Source organism: Papaver somniferum, chromosome 4 (genome assembly GCF_003573695.1).
Source record: "Papaver somniferum cultivar HN1 chromosome 4, ASM357369v1, whole genome shotgun sequence".
NCBI lineage: Eukaryota > Viridiplantae > Streptophyta > Magnoliopsida > Ranunculales > Papaveraceae > Papaver > Papaver somniferum.
In genome coordinates this window covers 46,309,826-46,330,772 of record NC_039361.1, presented here as the reverse complement: position 1 = coordinate 46,330,772, position 20,947 = coordinate 46,309,826, and the positions used below count along the sequence as shown (strand labels likewise).

Below are 20,947 nucleotides of genomic sequence, written 5' to 3'. Positions count from 1 at the left end.
GCTCAGGAGTCCCTAAGGTTCACATGGTTGGTGCCAACAATTTTTAGTACTGTGTGGAACAGGACCCAGTTGTCTACAGTCCCAGATGGTTTCCTGGGTTGCCACTCATAAGTGGGATGCTAGCCGGCCTGACAACGCACAACGTTGTCCAGTTGCCAACATGTGGGGATGATCAATCCCATTAATTTTCTTCCTACTATTCCGAACGGTCTTTCAGATTTACACTCGTAAGTGGGGTGCCACTTCGTCCAGGCAAACTCACAGTATAAAAAAATCTCATCTCGATTCGCAAAGTAACTGGCCTAGAAGTTTCAAACTCTTTCGCGCAATAGTTGTCCTGCTCTCCAACTTTAAGTTTTCCATTTGAGGAAAATACTCGTCGATAAGCCATTCTCGCATAGTCCCTAAAGTTATCTCAGAACTTGCTCTGATACTAACTGTGACTGACCGAAAATTTATGCTAGCGCGACTCGACGTGCAGGCCACAACTTCTCTGATACGCCACTCTGATGCTACTAACCAGGCCTTAAAACTAGGTACACACACATTCATTTTCCCTTGCAAGCATGCTTAGTAACCATGATGCAGTTAACTTAGCTACCACACCGTTTAAACTTACTTTTATTCTGTGATGTGATTTGTAGATAGTGGTAAAAGTGGTTCGATTCTCAGACTTGCGAAGGATAAAATATAGACTTAAATTCTAAAACTAAAATAGAAAACAAACTAAAAATTGTCACAAACTCAATCAAAGATGATATCAATATTAAAAGAACACTGAGGCTAAGATTCCACTATTTTCCAAGTTCAAAGTGATTTAATCCCAATATTTATATTTATGCAGTTTTCTCGTTCAAGTTGATTCTAACTTATTGCAACTAGTAGATTCTCAAAATAACAAGTGTAAATCCAAAGCATAGAACATCAAAAACGTAGGTCCAAGTATGTTCTATCAAAAGAAATCACAATTGCTTAACAAGGATCATTCAAACAATTTTCAACCAAGGAAAATAATCATAAAATAATTGCAAATAAATAAATAAAATAGAATATACCACTTCTTGTTGGAAAAATAGCTTCCTCTATCGCCTCAGCAATGGGGTTTAGCTCCTCATATTAATCACTTGCTCAAAATACATGTTTGTTGCTCAAAAGTTGATTAAAGATGAAAAACTATAACACTGGATGTTTGCAACGATGTATTGGCGTTGCAAGACAAAGGACTGACTGTTACAAAGAAGTCACTGTAGCAGCGTTACAAATTTGAGACGTTGTTCTTATTTGCAGCGGATGTTCTTCAGCAACATCAGCAGAATACGGTTTCCTGCAACTTGATCAATATGGCTCTGTAGGGTTTCTAACTCCTTTGCGACTGCTCCAATAACTTCGTTACCTTTCCTGGGACTTAAACACACCTTTTATACTACTCAGAAACCTAAAAATAGCGATTTAATTCTCGCTTTTTCTTTACGTGCAAGTCACGGCAATAATCTCTTCTGCCGACTTCCCTAGACAATTCTGAGCTTTCCCGATTGTCTTAAACTCTTCCTTAGATAGAATACTACCTTAGGAAACAATTTCACGCGTTTAGTCTCCCTGAATTACCAAAAGTCAACCCAAACAGAGACCCGTGCAAAACTCAAACTCTGTTTCCTTATTTTGGATTATCCAGCCCAATTCGGTTGATTCCAGCGCACATACCAGGCTTGTTTAGTTGAATCACGTCTAGCCCAGCAAATTTCAGCGATTGAAATCCAAACGAAAATTTGGTTACTCACTGGTTATTTTTCCCGCCAAAAAAAAAATATTCGAATTTTGAGAAGAAAGTGACCTCCCCCTATCCTGTGCTGGTCTCCCTTTAGCAACTGCCCTAAAATGGATGCCCCTTATTAATTGGTCGCCCCTTATCCGTTTGAGGGGTCCGAATAGCAAGTGTCCTCCGGGGGTTCCCCACACAACTTTTCGAGCAGATTTTTCCAAAAATGTTTATTGGCCAAAAATATCTACACACACATAAAATACCATAATAAGTACAAAAATGAGCACTATCAATATATAGAATCGAGACAAATTAGACACAAAAATGTGTCTATCAAATACCCCCAAACCTATCATTTGCTAGTCCTCGAGCAAAATAAAATAAAATAAAATCCTAACTCACTGACGCAGGCATCGTCGATTGCATTTAGCGTATGCAATAAGCCTTTAAACCCCTAAGTGTCCCTAGTGGCGGAGTGTTGTCTCCGGAGGGCTTACAAGAGGTATACCCACAAAACCTTTACTCCAGACCTTAGCTATCTACGCAGAACCTTGGAAGGCACTAAAGAATCTCCTTGGTTGGCATACTTATTGATTACAGGAGGAAGTACCCTGATGCGAAATTCCAATTGCTCTACACGAGTTTGCACTCAAGCATACTAAAATTCATATAAAGTGACAGAGCTCTACTCAAATAGTTGCACTATGTACATCAATATCCGGAGTCAAAACTAATCACATTGATAGATCAAGAAGATGGATATAGAAAAACATAAATGGTTTTGATGTTTACTAAGTGAACGGCGTTTCCCATATCTGTCTGAAGGCCTCCGCCAAAATGAACCTATCCTAATGGATTGAGATATTAGTCTGACTAATATCAACACACTGGCATATACAAGGGAACCAGTGGTCGATAACCTAACTCTAGGTCAACACAACTGGCATATACAAAGGTATCAGTGGTCGACTTTATTGAATTTGTTCCTTTTGGTCAGATGGTCTGGTCTCAATTTTTTTTTTTTTTCATAATAATTTTTTTTTTCAACTTTTTGGTAACTACCATTTTTTTTATTTTTATTTTTAATCTTTTTTTTTTTATCTTTCTCAATCACTCTAATTCACCCTAGCATTGGTAACAACTTGAATCGTGGGCCCCACCTATCACTTAGAGAAACATAGTTTAAAAACAAAATAAAATAAAAATAGAAGTGAAAAGGACTCAACGAGATATGGTGAAACTATCATGTTATTTCTAACACCTGAGCTATGTGCTTTTATGAATAGACTCTTCTATTTGTTGCCATCTAATCAGATTGGTTCCTCAACTCCTACAATCAAAATGCTTCCATCCACTTAGGTTGGTTAGTGCCAACCTTAATAGGCATAAATTTCTAGGCTCTGGAGTTTATTTATTATGCAACTAAAAAGTTTCTCCCCTACCCCCAAACTTAAATCCAACATTGTCCTCAATGTTCTAAAGATGAAATTAAAAGCATGAACAAGGAGAAACGGTTATTATTTGAAGCAAAAGAGTTAAGGAAGGATATTACCGTGTTGCATGAATTGGGTTACCTCCCAAGAAGTGCTAAGTTTAAAGTCTTCAGCCAGACATCAAGTTTCATAAAATGGCTAGTTACCTTTCAAATCATATATCAGTAGTCGAAATAACTGCGGGTCATCAAAACCAAATAAAACTGCCACTAATATGAAACAACTGCACAGGATCAGAAAAAATAACATAAGGAGCACAACCTCATTGAAAGTTTCTTGCAAGACAACTGGATTGGGAATCATATGAGTGTCTTGAAAATAGATTCATCCGAAAAAACGGGACTTTAATAGCTGGATTTCCTCCTGGATAGTATCAGGAGGATCGGGTTGAGGAGTCTGAATAGACTCAAGTGATACCTCATATGCAGTAGGCTCGAGTCCCAAGTTAGGGACTTCTATTTGACGATCACTACCCCCAAACTTAGAATTTTGGGTGTCTCTAAATAGACTAGTCACAATATTCCTAACTTCTAGACCATCAGGTTCCTGAAAAAGGTCAATTGCTTTCTCTGAATTATAATGGGGTGGTTCATCCTCTAAATTATTTTGAGGTATACTAGCTGTAAGACTTATATGTTTCATATCCTGTATGGTCAACCCTAGAGTTTCTTTATTGTCTTGAAGCACGATTTCTGGCCTGATGTCCTGATCAGATGTTATAATCACATGCAAAGTCTTAGATGGCCCTAAGAATGCAGATTTAGGGTCCTACTTAGGAGGATCTTCTGAACAAAGGATTAAGGTAGACTCAAAAGCTAGTAATGGTTCGAACCTAGCTTTCCATCTATCAGTGTCTAACACAGGGGTAGAATCTAATAGAGAATTCACTTGTTCAATGGCACTATCATCGTCGAAATCCATGTTAAAGTGGGCTAGACAACTCTCTAATGGATCTTCCGATGCGATATTTGGTAATGACTCCTGAACTAAGGTTCCTATCATGTTCACCTCTTCAATGCACGTGTCATCTATCTCAGAATGTAGCTTATTAACATTAAAAATATTTAACTCAATAGTCATATTACCAAAAGATAGATTCACAATACCATTTCGACAGTTTATGATCGCATTAGACGTAGCCAAAAATGGGCGACCTAAAATCACAGGTATCTGGTTCTCTGGGTCAGGGACAGGTTGGGTATCTAGGACCACGAAATCCACTGGATAAATAAACTTGTCGACCTCAATAAGAACATCCTCGATAACACCTCGAGGAATTTTGACAGACCTATCAGCTAACTGCAGTGTTATCTGAGTAGGTTTCATTTCACCAAGTCCTAGCTGTAAGTACACATGGTACGGCAGTAAGTTCACACTAGATCCTAAGTAAAGTAAAGATATTTCTACCCGGTGTTTACCTATTATGCAAGCAATGGTTGGGAACCTGGGTCTTTGTACTTTGGAGTGGTAGTGTTCTGAATGATTGAACTTACATGACTAGCTAAAAAGGCTTTCTTATGGACGCTAAGTTTTCGCTTTCGCGTACACATATCCTTAAGGAACTTGGCATAAGCAGGAATTTTCCTAATTGCATCTAATAAAGGAAGGTTTATGGTAACTTGCTTAAAAACCTCCAATATGTCATTAAAGTTCGATTCCTTCTTTGTTGATCCTAATAGCTGGGGAAATGGAGCTCTAGGCACAGGATCAGACCTCTCAGGAACCAAGTCAGCATCATTGGAAATTTTATCAGTCCCCTCAGTTAGGGGTCCTGAGGGATGAGATCCTGAGGGGTGAACTACAGTATGTTCACTATTGGTCATGTTTACCTGATTGTCTACTACTCTACCACTCCTAAGGGTTCTAATAGCATTCAACTGATTCGATGGTTTTGCACCTACTTCATGAGCTCCTATAGGGTTGGGTTGAGTTTGACTAGGAAACTTACCTCTTTCTCTTAAAGACTCATTTATATGACTAACCTGGGTTTTCAACTCGGAAATATCCTGAGAGTTAGCCTGACATATTCTCTTATTTTCTTCTATACCTTGAGCAATAGATTGCTGAAACTGCATAGTGTTACGAGTTAACAAAGCAAGAGACTCTTCTAAACTCATAATCTTCTTATCCGGAGGGTTCTGAAACTGTATCGGGGCTGAAGGATTCTTAGTATAGCCAAAACCTGGGGGAGCTTGAGAGTTACTAGACTGACCTTGATTCTGGCCCTTAGACCAAGAAAGGTTGGGATGGTTTCTCCAGCCAGGATTATAGGTTTCTGAATATGGGTCAAACTTTTGACGGTTATCAAACCTAGTGTTATTATAGAGAGCATTGGCTTGCTCTTCAACAGTATTGCCTTCCCAAAAAGGCTCTATTCTACCACTAGTATGACCCACTTCTAAAGCTTCTAACCTTTTTGTTATAGCAGCAATTTTGGCATCTGATTCGTAGCTTTCTTCTACCCTATTAATGTTTCCTCTGCCTAGAAGAATTGTTTTCTGGGGTACCCTATTACTTTCCCATTGTTGGGTCTTTTCGGCGATTTCATGCAAGTATGTTATCTCATTATCAACTGTTTGGTTTTCAAACCCACCTGTACACATGGACTCTACTGTAGTTGTGGTGGGATAATCTAAACCCTCATGAAGGATCTGAACTAACCTAACCTTTTCTAAACCATGATGAGGACATTGGGCTAATAAATCATTGAACCTTTCCAAATACCTATACAAAGATTCTCCCTCCTGTTGTATAAACGTGCAGATTTGCGTCCTAATAGACGAGGTTTTGTGCCTAGGGAAAAACTTGTTCAAAAAGACGGATGTAAGTTATTCATAGGTTTCAATTGATTCGGAAGCCAACTATACATCCACGACTTGGCTTTATCTTTTAAGGAAAAGGGGAATAACCTGAGTTTTAAAGCATCATCATCAAGGTTTCTAATTTTCAGGGTACTACAAATTTCCTCAAAGTCCCTAACATGGAAATAGGGGTTTTCATTTTCTTTTCCTAAAAAGATTGGGAGCAATTGTAAGGTTCCAGGCTTAAGTTCATAATTTGCTTCAGTTTCAGGTAACTTGATACACGAGGGACGAGTAGTCCTAGTAGGATTCAACAAGGCTTTCAAAGTTGCCATTTCTGGCGCTATTGGACTATCATGGATTTTCTCTTCAAACGGACGTTCAAAAACGAAATCTTCACGAATCGGACTCTCTAAATTGAGGTAATCAAGACGCTTAGAACTACTAGGTTTCTCTTTAACAAATCTACCTAGGGCGTCTCTTTTACGTTCAGGCATGCAACAGAATAAGGAAGGGAATTCTATGCAAACATAAAACAAGGATGACTCAACCAAATCAAACCTAAATTTCTAGCAAACAAAAAGCATGATGGCTCCACTTAGATTGCCACTAGACCAGCTTCTATTCTTTCGAAAAGGAACTCGTTACAATCTGAGCAAACCCCTCTGGAATCAATCCGAGTCAAAGTAAGTTGAATCAAGGTGAGGGAAGCTCAGTGGAGATTTGATACCCAAGGCCTCACTGGTTACAAGGCGGCGCAGTCACGCATTCAACTCACAGAAACCGTCAAGAACTTCGAAGTATGCTCGAAATAGTAACCAACATTTTTCGAACGACTTTCCTATTAAGCTTGTTACCCTATAGGTCTCGTTCTAATCAAAATTTTAGGCTTAGGTTCGCGTTTGGTTTCGTGTTCCTAAGGCGGGCAAGAAGAGAACGGTGATGAAATCCGAACCCTTATCTTGTATGGCCAGTCCTTGCCCTTTACTAGGAATTAAAAGCAACCGTATTCAAGTCCTCAACATATATTCACCTTAAGGAATACAGTAAACCCGCTGACAGGGGATTCGCGGGTGTTTCGAAAAACTTACCTCCCGTACCAGACGGGCGAAGAACCGCTGAAGTCGACTCGGGCCACAACTCCTATGTTATGTACGAACCCGAGGGGCCGAGGTGATATCGTAATCACCGTCCTTCCCTGCACACAGTTTGTATTTAAACCAACCCTTCCTTAGGGTTTAAAAATAAAAATGTCCAAAGTCCAATGTCCAAGTGTCCAAAAAGAAAAGAAAAATTACAAAAATAGCAAACCCTAATACAGTTCTCTCTCTCTCTCTTTTTTTAATAAAGAAAAATAAACAAACCCTAAAAAAAATAAAAAAAAAATATCTAAAAAGAAATTATCTTCTTCTTCGTTCTTTTCGCTTTAATCTTTCGCTCCAAGTCTTTATGCTTTAAGTTCCAGTCCTTACGAAATCACCAAACTCCTTGGCTCAATTCGCTTTATGATCCAAAACCTGTAGACAAAAGATAAATACCCAAAAACGTAAAAAAAAAAAAAAAAAAAAAAAAAAAAAAAAAAAAAAACTAAGTCTAAAAACCCTAAAAGCAAATCCGCGTCGGCGGCGCCTAAAATTGATGTGATTTGTAGATAGTGGTAAAAGTGGTTCGATTCTCAGACTTGCGAAGGATAAAATATAGACTTAAATTCTAAAACTAAAATAGAAAACAAACTAAAAATTGTCACAAACTCAATCAAAGATGATATCAATATTAAAAGAACACTGAGGCTAAGATTCCACTATTTTCCAAGTTCAAAGTGATTTAATACCAATATTTATATTTATGCAGTTTTCTCGTTCAAGTTGATTCTAACTTATTGCAACTAGTAGATTCTCAAAATAACAAGTGTAAATCCAAAGCATAGAACATCAAAAATCTAGGTCCAAGTATGTTCTATCAAAAGAAATCACAATTGCTTAACAAGGATCATTCAAACAATTTTCAACCAAGGCAAATAATCATAAAATAATTGCAAATAAATAAATAAAATAGAATATACCACTTCTTGTTGGAAAAATAGCTTCCTCTATCGCCTCAGCAATGGGGTTTAGCTCCTCATATTAATCACTTGCTCAAAATACATGTTTGTTGCTCAAAAGTTGATTAAAGATGAAAAACTATAACACTGGATGTTTGCAACGATGTATTGGCGTTGCAAGACAAAGGACTGACTGTTACAAAGAAGTCACTGTAGCAGCGTTACAAATTTGAGACGTTGTTCTTATTTGCAGCGGATGTTCTTCAGCAACATCAGCAGAATACGGTTTCCTGCAACTTGATCAATATGGCTCTGTAGGGTTTCTAACTCCTTTGCGACTGCTCCAATAACTTCGTTACCTTTCCTGGGACTTAAACACACCTTTTATACTACTCAGAAACCTAAAAATAGCGATTTAATTCTCGCTTTTTCTTTACGTGCAAGTCACGGCAATAATCTCTTCTGCCGACTTCCCTAGCCAATTTTGAGCTTTCCCGATTGTCTTAAACTCTTCCTTAGATAGAATACTACCTTAGGAAACAATTTCACGCGTTTAGTCTCCCTGAATTACCAAAAATCAACCCAAACAGAGACTCGTGCAAAACTCAAACTCTGTTTCCTTATTTTGGATTATCCAGCCCAATTCGATTGATTCCTAGTTGAATCACGTCTAGCCCAGCAAATTTCAGCGATTGAATTCCAAACGAAAATTTGGTTGCTCACTGGTTATTTTTCCCGCCAAAAAAAATATTCGAATTTTGAGAAGAAAGTGACCTCCCCTATCATGTGCTGGTCTCCCTTTAGCAACTTCCCTGAATGGATGCCCCTTAGTAATTGGTCTCCCCTTATCCGTTTGAGGGGTCCGAATAGCAAGTGCCCTCCGGGGGTGCCCTGCGCAACTTTTTGAGCAGATTTTTCCAAAAATGTTTATTGGCCAAAAATATCTACACACACATAAAATACCATGATAAGTACAAAAATGAGCACTATCAATATATAGAATCGAGACAAACTAGGCACAAAAATGTGTCTATCATTCTGCGATGGTTTTAAAGCCATTGAGGCTAGTGCCGACGCATTATTTCATGCATCACTGGCTTTCGAGTCCATTCTAGGCATAGAACATGCCTTGAACTTACGCATATTCCATTACGACATGTTTCTAGATTCTTTACTTTAACTTAAGCATTGTTGAAAGCATGCATTGGTATTTCTTGTGCCAAGGGTACATCAATGAGGATCATGTCGTACTTTCCTTAGGTTTATGAAAGCTCTGGTAACTTGCATATTGATGTAGCTTACTTTCTTGGTCATGCCCAATTCGCAATTGGTGCATGCATATATCGAAAGCCTTGATAGGAATTATGAGCATCCAAGGAAAAATAATGCAACTTGCCTCATCAATTTTGGACACAATCATCTCTTGCGTTGCAATGCCGAGATAGATGATATGAGTGGCCTATATGCTGCAATCATCTCTCAATTAGATGATATGAGTGACAAAGTGATGGACCGACAATGTTACAACTCATTGTAGATTCCTACGTACCCTTATCTACTCTAAAGGGATCAAGCACTGACTGTATTTCATCCTCGAAGGGACAAGCAACTTAAGCCAACTCATTTACAAGTTCGTAGTCGAGCAATAATACTAATGGCCTAGTCCGTATAGGCCGTTCTGTCAAACGGCAAAAAGGTTGTGCATTACTGAGTCTGCGGCATAGCATAGTAATGCCCATGATTACCATGCTCAATTGGCAAGGCTACACAGGTATAAATGAGGCATAAGCATCATTTATGCTCTTTCGTCTAAGCTATGAAGCTTACTTGGTGCAGCGTCCGCATATGCACCTTCAACCAACTACCCCTCCCTATATATGTTTTAAATACATTTTTACAACTTAAATTTGGGTAGGTGACGATCACCAATTCTATATTTGAGGTGTTTTATTCACTATTCATGGATGTTGCCATGTAAGCGGCCATGATATTTGTACATTCAATTATGGCCCACAGGCCAATTTCAATGTCCGTCCATGATGGATGAACATATCTTAAGCCAGACTGCTCTGGACTGATGCAACACAGTGATGTGATATTAGACCTAGACCAATGACATGTTAATGTGCTATGTTGGCACTACTTGCTCAAGGTGATCCACCCAACTGTCCTAATGCACCATTCGATGCGAGATTGGCCTTTGGACAATATAGATTACCCTAATGCGCCATAATTGGCTCTAGGCCAATGTATCTTGCAGCTTGCACCCTCTTGGTGTCATACTGTCCTTGACCAATATGCCCAACATAATGCGTCACTTTAGCGTGATATTGTCATTTAGCCATTATGCCTTCGAAATGCGCCATACTTGGAATTATATTGGCTTTAGGCCAATGTTCCTCCTAACGCAACAAAAGCTTGAGATGAAGCTTCATCTCAGGACATGGTGCATCTTTGAGTATGCGCCATGCTAAAAACATGGGGTCTTACATATATTGAGCCCAATCACTGATATTTCTTTATATGTTTGGCTGATCCATTTCCCTGTTGATTTATTGTTGTGCTCCGTTACACTATTTTGCAGTTATGCACTATAACCGTTATGCCAGTTAATTGCTTATTTTTTACCATTATATGGATAGCTTCTTTTTGTTATAACAATGTTTTTATTGCCTATTAAGGACCATATATAGTTTGGAAAATCTGTTATAGCCTGTTTTTTGTTGACATTGCAGTATCCCCGGTTGATATACTAAATTTGAATTCATTCTTTTTGTTGTTGACATATAACCTCTATTTCAGAGATGATTGTTAACTTGAATGCAATTTAGTTACTGGGTATAGTATTTTTGGAAATGTGGATTGTTTTGGTTATCTCTAGCTTAGCAGAGTAGTATTTTACTCGTAATTCATTATGTATACTGCAAGTGGAATAAGAATACTTGATATCTAAGTAAGAGATAATTGTTATTATTAAGAGCGATTCATATTATCCAAATAAACTTGTGATGAACTACAATCGTGCTTGATCCCTTCGAGCAACATAGGGTGTACGTAAGCAGCCATGCGGTTCATCACAATTCTGCGAGGTTGTTCATATCGACGGAAAAGAGTTGGTTAACTGCTTGGAAGTTCATACAATTTATTCGGAGAAGATTGCGTCTTTGGTAGTATATATCGTGATTAAGAGGTAGTTGCAGTATTGGCTATTCATACTACCTAGTGAGACATGATTATTACTAGAAAAGGCGGGGGTATAACAACCACACCCAGTAATTCTTTCAGCAATATGTATGAACTAAGCTCCAATATAATTCTGAGAGCACCAGCTTAAAAGCGAGCTCAATCAAGAGATATATCAAAGAGCTTTATCTCTTTCTCAATACAATAAGAAAATCAAACAGATAGAAATCTGCGAGGCTGATTGATATGAGAAATAACTTGGACGGTAGTCCGGTACCAAAGACCAGTGCCCAAGTGTCAATCAAGTTCAATCCAACAAACAAGGTCAGATTTATCAACTGATTGAACTACGCACAACCTGTGATATTTCAATTATATAAAAATATAATGTGGAAAATAAATAACACAGACACCGGAAATTTTGTTAACGAGGAAACCGAAAATGCAGAAAAACTCGGAACCTAGTCCAGATTTGAACACCACACTGTATTAAGCCGCTACAGACTCTAGCCTACTACAAGTTAACTTCGGACTGGAATATAGTTGAGCTCTAACCAAGTCTCACACCAATTGATGTACAGTCGCGTCCCTTACGCCTCTAGAACCACGCCGGATATGCGCACTTGATTCCCTTAGCTGATTTCACCTACAACTAAGAGTTGCTACGACCCAAAGTCGAAGACTTATAAACAAATTTGTCTCCCACATATATGTATATTCTTTATTCGATTTTTGTTCCGTCTTTTGATAAATCAAGGTGAACATGAACCAATTGATAATCCGGTCTTATACTCCCAAAGAGAAGCCTAGAAATATCAATCACCTCACAATAACCTAACCGATTAACAGAAAAAGTTATTGTGGAATCACAAGAGTCGGAGACGAAGAACTATTGCGATTAATTTTTATATCTTACCTAACGGAGATAAATCTCGAACAAATCTTAGAGAAGGTAATACTCAACACGATAGAATAAATAAGATCATAATATGCAACTACAAAGAAAATAGTTGGATCTGGCTTCATGAATCCCAAATGAAGTCTTCAAGTCGTTAACCTAATATGGTTTTGGAAAAACCTAGGTTAAAGGAGAATAGAATCTAGTTTGCAACTAGGACCCAGGAAAGTGTCAGGATTAGGTTTTCCGGTTGCTATAGTTCTCCCTTATATAGCCTTACAAATAAGGGTTGCTTACAATCAAAGCTAACATAGCTTAGTAACATATGGGAACTTCCGATTGGTTTTTGAGCTTTCGATCAAATCTATTCGGATTTGGGGAAAAATAATAATCTATGTTCTTATTTGGAATTTTTTTGATTTCTCATATCATTTCTTATTTGCTTTCTATCCCTTGTTTTCATCTTTAATGGTTTAATGGTTTCAGGATTCTTAATCATGGTTAGATCCTAGATTTTTAGTAAGAGTTTTACATGATGTTTGATCTTGGGGATTAGACCGGTGGAATAATCTTCTTTTCCTTTTAATTCAAATTTTGCTGATGGTTTCTCTCTCTTTTTCTTATGTCCCTCTTTTTAGAGCACTGCTTGGTCGAACTCGCAACCGCTGCTATCTCAAGCTTGTAGTCAAGTTTAATTGTCAAAACTATAAGTCTTGATTTATAGTCTACTTATAACTATGTCTCGTATTAAGATAGAATGTGTAGTTGAGATTTAGACTTCACGGATCGATTGAAGACGAAGAACTACTAAGGGGAGCTTGTGGAATTTCATCAACAAAAGATATGTGGAGACTTGAACTCATCTATCACTCAGAAGTATATTTTATTCTATCTCCTATTGAGACAAAGGTCGTATAGCTATATAGACTTTATATTATACACATTTGACATTTCGAGCTAAGTTTAACTCGCTTATATATTTATTGAAATATGTGTTGGTAAGCTTTTTACTTTAACCACATTCATCATTATTCTTGACGAAAGTCAAAAGATGATCATGTGAAAATCACCTGGTAACATCTTACATGATTTGTGTGAGACAGTCATTTGATGTAGGCTCGGAATGTTTCATATTAATCATTTGATGACTTTAGAATTGCTTATAAGCTAATAGTTTGTTTAAGACAGTTATTGTCGTCTTCTAAGAATGTTTCAATGATTGAAATGGGAGTTAAAAGCTAAAACCCATGTATGGATACATTATGGTTTGTGTACTTAGTGATGGTATTTTCAATTGAGTTGTAGTAATAAGTTCGTTGAGACTTGTGAAAGCAAAAGATTTTAGACTTATAAAACTTGAAAATAGAAAACTTATTGAAAAATTGATTTCAAGATATTAAAAATAACCAAGACACTGATTCCACTATCACACATGAATAAGTTATGGTAAATAATCCAAAACTCTAATTATCTTCTAAGTCCATTATTTCTTAATTCACAAATAATCAGGCATATTCTCAAACATTAATTGTATTCCCTAAGCATAGATTATCTAAACAAAGTATAACCTATCAAATTGAATCACAAGTAATTAAGAAAATCATGCAAACAATTTAAAACTCTGCAAAGCAGTGATTGAGTGAATTATAAATTATAAATTAGAGAGAATAAAATAGTTACCAATTATTCATGCGTGAATAGCTTCCTCATTGCCTTGGTTGTGAGAGAATTAGCTCATCATCATGTTGGAAACACACTCAAAATTCATTTTTATTGCTCAAAGGGTGTTTACAAAGATGAAATGGAGAAAAACTATTAAAAACCGGGTTTGTCACAGTTATAAGTGTTACAAACCGAACTGTTACAGAGAACGATATATGTAAACTGTCACTGATGCTATAGCATACGACCCTCACCCCTCTGTTGTTGTCACTGTTGATAAACGACTGTCTCTGTGCGTCTAAAGTTCTTTGTGTTCTTCACAGCACCAGAAATGGTGATTTCTGCAACTTGATTTTCTCGACTCTGTGATGCTCTATAATCTCCCAAACTCTCCGTCAACCTCTGATCGACCCCAGCAACCTATTTAAACACCTTTTGGACCCATAATAACTCCTCATTAATCCAAATAATCTCCCCATTACTCGGCAGTCAATGAAAATATTCTCGAGAAGTTTTCTTTCCATTCTTGTCTTGTCACGATGTTTTCTCTGGATAACATGTCCCAACACGTTCCTTATTCTTCAATAACAGCAACGAACACGTTGTACCAACGAACAAACTTCCCAAAATTACCCGGAAATTAAAACAAAATATCCGAGAAAATATTTCTTCCTCCGTGTGATGATTTCTTCCATTATTTACGTGCATGAATCAATTACCTTCCCTGTTTTAGTGAAACAGGTTATTTGCAAACCAATCCCGTGAAAAAATCACATAAAATCAGGTCCAATTCTGCTCCACAAAATATCGCAGGTGCAAAGGTAAATTTCCCGCCAAATTTTGTTTAAACATGGAAGAAGGTTGGCCCCCTAACCAGAGTAGGGGTGCGAATAGTAGATGCCCAACTGAGATGCCCCTTAGCCAAAACTGGGGTCCGAATAGCAAATCTCCTCCGGGGATCCAAATAGCACTTTTCGAGCAACTTTTTCCACACAAGTGTATTTCTCTAAAAACACCTACAAACATATAAAACACCATAATAAGCACAGAATCGAGTACCAACAATACAGACATTGAGGACAAATCAGACACAAAAATGTGTCTATCAAAATACCCCCCAAACTTATTATTTGCTAGTCCTCGAGCAAAAATAATCTAGAAAATAAAATGACTACACTTAGCACGTGCAGCAAGCCGTTAAACCGCTAGGTGGCCATAGCAGCGGTGTGTTGTCTCCGGAGGGTTTACCAGAGGTGTACCCACAAAACCTTTACTCCAGACCCTAGCTATCTACGCAGAACCTTGTAAGGCACTAAAGAATCTCCTTGGTTGGCATACAATCATTGACTATAGGAGGAAGTACCCTGATGCGAAACTCCAATTGTTGTACACGAGTTTGCATTCAGCATACTAAAATTCATATATATGTGACAGAGCTCTACTCAGATAGTTTCTGTACATCATAACCGGAGTCAACCAATCACATGGAAAGATTAAGAAGATGGATAAAGAGAAGAAAAAAATAGATGGTTTAAAGTGAACGGTGTTTCCCATATCTGTCTGAAGGCCTCTGCCAAGATGAACCTATCCTAATGGACTGAGATACCGGTCTGACTAATATCACCACAACTGGCATATACAAGAGGACCAATGGTCGATAAACCTGACTCTAGGTCAACACAACTGGCATATACAAGGGCACCAGTGGTCGACTTTATTGAATTTATTCCGGTTGGTCTGATGGTCTGGTCTCAATTTTTTATTTTATTTTTTTTGTATCTCAATCACTCTATTTCACCTAGCAATGGTAACAACTTGAATCGTGTGCCCCACCAAATCACTTAAGAAATAAAAACAGAAGGGATTAGGATTCAACAAGATATGCCGAAACTACCATGTTTTTTTTTTAATTCTAACACCTGAGCTCTGTGCTTTTATGAATAGACTCTTTATATGTTTCCATCTAATCAGATTGGTTCCTCAACTCCTACAACCAAGATGTTCCCATCCACTTAGATTGGTTAGTGCCAACCTTAATAAGCATAAATTTCTATGCTCTGGAGTTTATTTATTGCAACTAAAAGCTAACAAAAAGTTTCTTCCCCACCCCCAAACTTAAATCTAACATTGTCCTCAATGTTTCTAATGAAAGAGCAATACCAAAAAGTAAAGAAACATGAGGAATCAGTAAAGAGAGAAGTCGGAAAGATAGTACCTGGGTGAATCAAAAACTAATATACAACATACAATCGCCTTGATGGTCAATCAAGGGTAAACAGGGTCCTCCAGAGGGACCTCCTCAACATCACTTGTAGGAAAGGGCTCTAAAAAAGGTTTCAATCTATGACCGTTAACCTTCGAAGAACTACTACCATCTGTTGTCTCGATCTCAACAGCTCCATGAGGAAAGACAGTGCGAACAATAAAAGGACCCGTCCACCGAGAACGTAACTTCCCAGGGTAAAGATGCAAGCGGGTATCATACAGAAGAACTTTTTGACCTGGAGAAAATTACTTTCTTAAAATATTCTTATCATGCACAAGTTTCATTTTGTTCTTATACTCCTTAGCACTATCGTATGCATCTACACGAATTTCTTCCAACTCATTGAGCTGGAGTTTCCTATGGGCTCCTGCCTTGTCGAGTGAAAAATTTAGCTGCTTAACAGCCCAATATGCTCCATGTTCTAACTCAACAGGTAAGTGACATGCCTTTCCATACACAAGTCGATAAGGTGACATTCCAATGGGGGTCTTAAACGCAGTACGGTAGGCCCATAAGGCATCAGTAAGCCTAGACGACCAGTCTTTCCGATTAGGATTAACTGTTTTCTCTAATATACGTTTTATCTCCCTATTGTAAACCTCTACTTGACCACTAGTCTGTGGATGATATGGGGTAGCTACCTTATGTGTAATACCATATTTCTTCATCAAAAGCTTAAAAGGTCCATTACAAAAGTGCGACCCTCCATCACTAATTATAGCTTGCGGTGTACCAAAACGTGTAAGTATATTATTTTTCAAGAACTCAATCACAACCCTATGGTCATTGGTTTTACACGCAACCGCCTCAATCCACTTAGAGACATATTCTACAGCAACAAGGATGTATAAGTTACCAAAAGAATTAGGAAACGGACCAATAAAGTCAATACCCCACACATCAAAGACCTCAACAATTAGAATCGGGTTCAAGGGCATCATGTTTCTCCTGGAAATGGTTCCTAATTTCTGGCAACGCTCACAAGTAACACAGTGACTATGGGAGTCTTTAAACAACGAAGGCCAATAGAATCCACACTGCAATATCTTAGCAGCAGTCTTCTTAGCACTAAAGTGACCCCCACAAGCATGATCATGACAAAAGGAAATAATACTGGACTGGTCACTCTCAGGTATACATCTCCTAATAATCTGGTCTGGACAATACTTAAACAAATAAGGATCATCCCAAAAGAAGTGCTTCACCTCGGCTAAAAACCTAGAACGATCTTGTTTACCCCAATGTTGGGGCATTCGACCAGTAACAAGATAGTTCACTATATTTGCATACCAAGGTAATTGGGTAACAAAGAACAATTGTTCATCAGGAAAGCCATCTTTTATAGGAAGGGAATCATCAGGGGAATCAACAACTAGCCTAGACAAGTGGTCTGCTACTACATTTTCGGCACCCTTTTTGTCTCTAATGTCTGGGGAAAACTCTTGCAACAAAAGGATCCACCTAATAAATCTAGGTCTCATATCCTTTTTAGACAGAAGATATTTCAAAGCAGCATGATCAGTATATATTACGATCTTAGAACCTAAGAGATAGGGTCTAAACTTGTCTAAGGAAAACACAATGGCTAACAGTTCCTTCTCGGTAGTGGTATAGTTCAACTGGGCATCATTCAGAGTTTTGATAGCATAGTAAATCACATGAAGTAATTTGTTTTCTCGCTGACCTAGCACAACACCAATAGCATAATCTGAAGCATCACACATGATCTCAAAGGGTAGGTTCCAGTTGGATGCCTGGACTATGGGGGCGGTAGTGAGTAAATTCTTAAGCTTCTCAAAAGCCTCTAAACAAGCATCATCAAAGACAAACTTAACGTCTTTTGCAAGCAAATTGCAAAGAGGTCTAGAAATCAAGTTAAAATCCTTAATGAATCGACGATAAAAACCTGCATGCCATAAGAATGACCTAATATCTCTTACGGTTTTTGGGACCTGTAAAGTTTTAATAAGGTCAACTTTGGCTCTATCTACATCTATACCCTTCGAAGATACAATATGCCCTAGAACAATTCCTGAACGAACCATGAAGTGACATTTCTCCCAATTAAGCACTAAATTCTTTTCCTTACACATAGTCAAAACTAATGACAAATGATGCAAGCACTCATCGAAAGACGAACCAAATACTGAAAAATCACCATAAAGACCTCTAAGAACCGTTGTACCATGTCAAAAAATATGCTCAACATACAACGCTGAAAGGTCGATGGGGCATTACATAGCTCGAAAGGCATGCGTCTATACGCAAAGGTACCAAAGGGACAGGTAAAAGTGGTTTTCTCTTGGTCTTCTGGGGTTATGACAACCTGATTATAACCGCAGCATCTAGGGCTGCACATGGGTCGGGTTGGGTCGGGTTTGGCCTCACCCACCACCCAACCCACTGATGGTGGGTAACATAAGTTTTCACCCACAACCGACCCAACATAACAATGGGTCGGTTTTCACCCGACCCACTTTTCAGTGGGTTGGATCGGGTGGGTGGTGGGTTACCCACCATAAAATACACATTACTTACCAAAAAAAAAAAATTTACATACATACATACCTAAGACTCTTACAGATGAGGATTAAAAAGCTGAACCCAAGTTTAAGCAAATGACAATAATCTAGAGAAGTAAGAAGTTGGTGCAAACTACAAAGTTACAAATTGCATGCAAAACAAAGTATAAGAAATGAGTTCAAGTGTTCAACTGTTCAAAACTCAAAAGATAAAAGACTATTGCCTACTATACTATAGCCTAAGATCATATAAAGCGACCATCAGCGACCCCCGAGAAGATGTGGATGTTTTACCCCTGAATGCTCTGCTAGCCTGAAATAAAACGAAGTATGCAAGTTAGTTACATACTTACATTAACAAAGTTGAGCCGGACATGCAGCAGTAGGAGCTAAGCTTAGCAACCAGCTTCTCTTACAATGCAACACATGTTAAAAAATGAATTGATAAAACTGAAGGAGCAGTGAATAGTGAATTACTGGACACAACTACACAGATTTAGATAATAACAGATGATCAGCTCAGCATACATAAGCACATTAGGTCTTCAAAGATCCACAGCTAAAGCCTAAATGTCACGCAGATGCAAATTTACTGGTTTCTAGAATACAATCAACACTGAAACACTATTATGCAGAAAAAGAAAACAAAAATACTGCATCTAATAGTTTTCTATATCTCAACACATGCATAGGAACTGGAAAACCAACCAAGGTTGGCAGTTTGGCACATGATAATAAAAAATAGAATACCAGGAATAAACAGATCATGGTACAGTAGTACTTAACTAACCCTAATTAATTAGTACGACGATGACCAGGTTGATATCGTCAGCACAGAAATTCCCATCTGCAATTGCCTTAATTCATTTACCACCAATTCTTCTCTGATTAAGAACTATTCCCTTTTGTAGATGACTGACCGGCTTTGTCAATACCAGCACCCCAGCCAAGAGGTTCTTGTTTCGAGTCATACGACGTAGAAAGGTTTTTACCAAAACGTTGCCAGCACGAAAATTCCTCACTCATATTTTCAATATCAACATTTGATCTCAACCGAAATCTGCAACACATCCATACATATAAGACTCACAAATGCATACTAATTAGATAAAACTAACATCCCTGAACTACATACACCCGAATTTCACAACTAAACAAACTGAAATAAGCTTCAACCATTCATTGGTTAACTAAACTAATAATATCCCTTCTACATGTATATCAAATTATCTTCCTAGTAAGTTAGAACTGCGATAAATACATTCTAGAAGAACAAACAAACCCAATTTAATATAGAGATGGGAAGATGATTGACAATAAATTTGGGTCTGATCGTTCCCAAACAAACAAACAAAAATGAACAAAGAAAGACGCTTACTTGTGGAACCAATCCATGAGCTCATCCATAACCCCAATAATTTTGGGTCTGATCGTTCCCAAACAAACAAACAAAAATGAACAAAGAAAGACGCTTACTTGTTGAAGCAATCCATGAGCTCATCCATAACATTGGCATCAACATCTACACCCACAAATCACCATACCTAAATACTGGAACCTAAAAAATCAACATACCCACAAATCAAAACCTAGGAAATCATCACACCCTGATAAAAAAACATCCCAAATCAAAAAAATTTACTTCCGTAGCAACATATTAGTTATTTTCAACCTTTTAAAAGAAACAAATACAGAAAAAAAAACATGCAAATGAATTAAAGAACAAATACAAACCCAATACGTCAAATGAAAAATAAATTTCAATCAAAGTATCAAACAAAGAGATTCAAAACAAAAGAACATAAACTCTAACAATAAAACAATTCAAATCAAAGAACATTAACCCTAACATTCAGTTGAATCATGTAATGAAATTACCTTTCTGGAATTTGATGGTGGTATACTGGTATCGAACTGAATTGGAGGTGATTTCGATTTAGTGGTGAAGTGAAGAAGGAAGACTGCAGAAGAGAGGAAAGATAAAAAGAAACGGAGAGAAAAAAGTGATTAGGGCTAGTTAGGTTAGATTTTTGACTTATATATGAGAATTGAGGGCTAGGATTAATAGTTAGGAGATCTAGGGTTAAGATAGGCGGGTGGGCGGGTTGGCTCGGGTGACATAAGCTGCTACCCACAACCGACCCAACATATGGTGGGTTCAGCTGTTATCACCCATAGTCGACCCGCGTCTAGGTGGGTTGGGTCGGGTGCGGGTTGGGTCGGCGGGTGCGGGTTGGGTCGGCGGGTAGGGTCGGTTTTGTGCAGCCCTAGCAGCATCCATCTAAATTGCAATAATGGCTACGTCCAGCTAATCTCTCTAGC

At 38.0% G+C, this 20,947-nt stretch overlaps 1 pseudogene; it reads left to right on the top strand.

Moving 5' to 3' along the window:
• The first annotated feature begins 5,925 nt into the window (after positions 1-5,925).
• On the top strand, positions 5,926-6,025 carry LOC113276720 (annotated as a pseudogene).
• Positions 6,026-20,947: the final 14,922 nt, after the last annotated feature.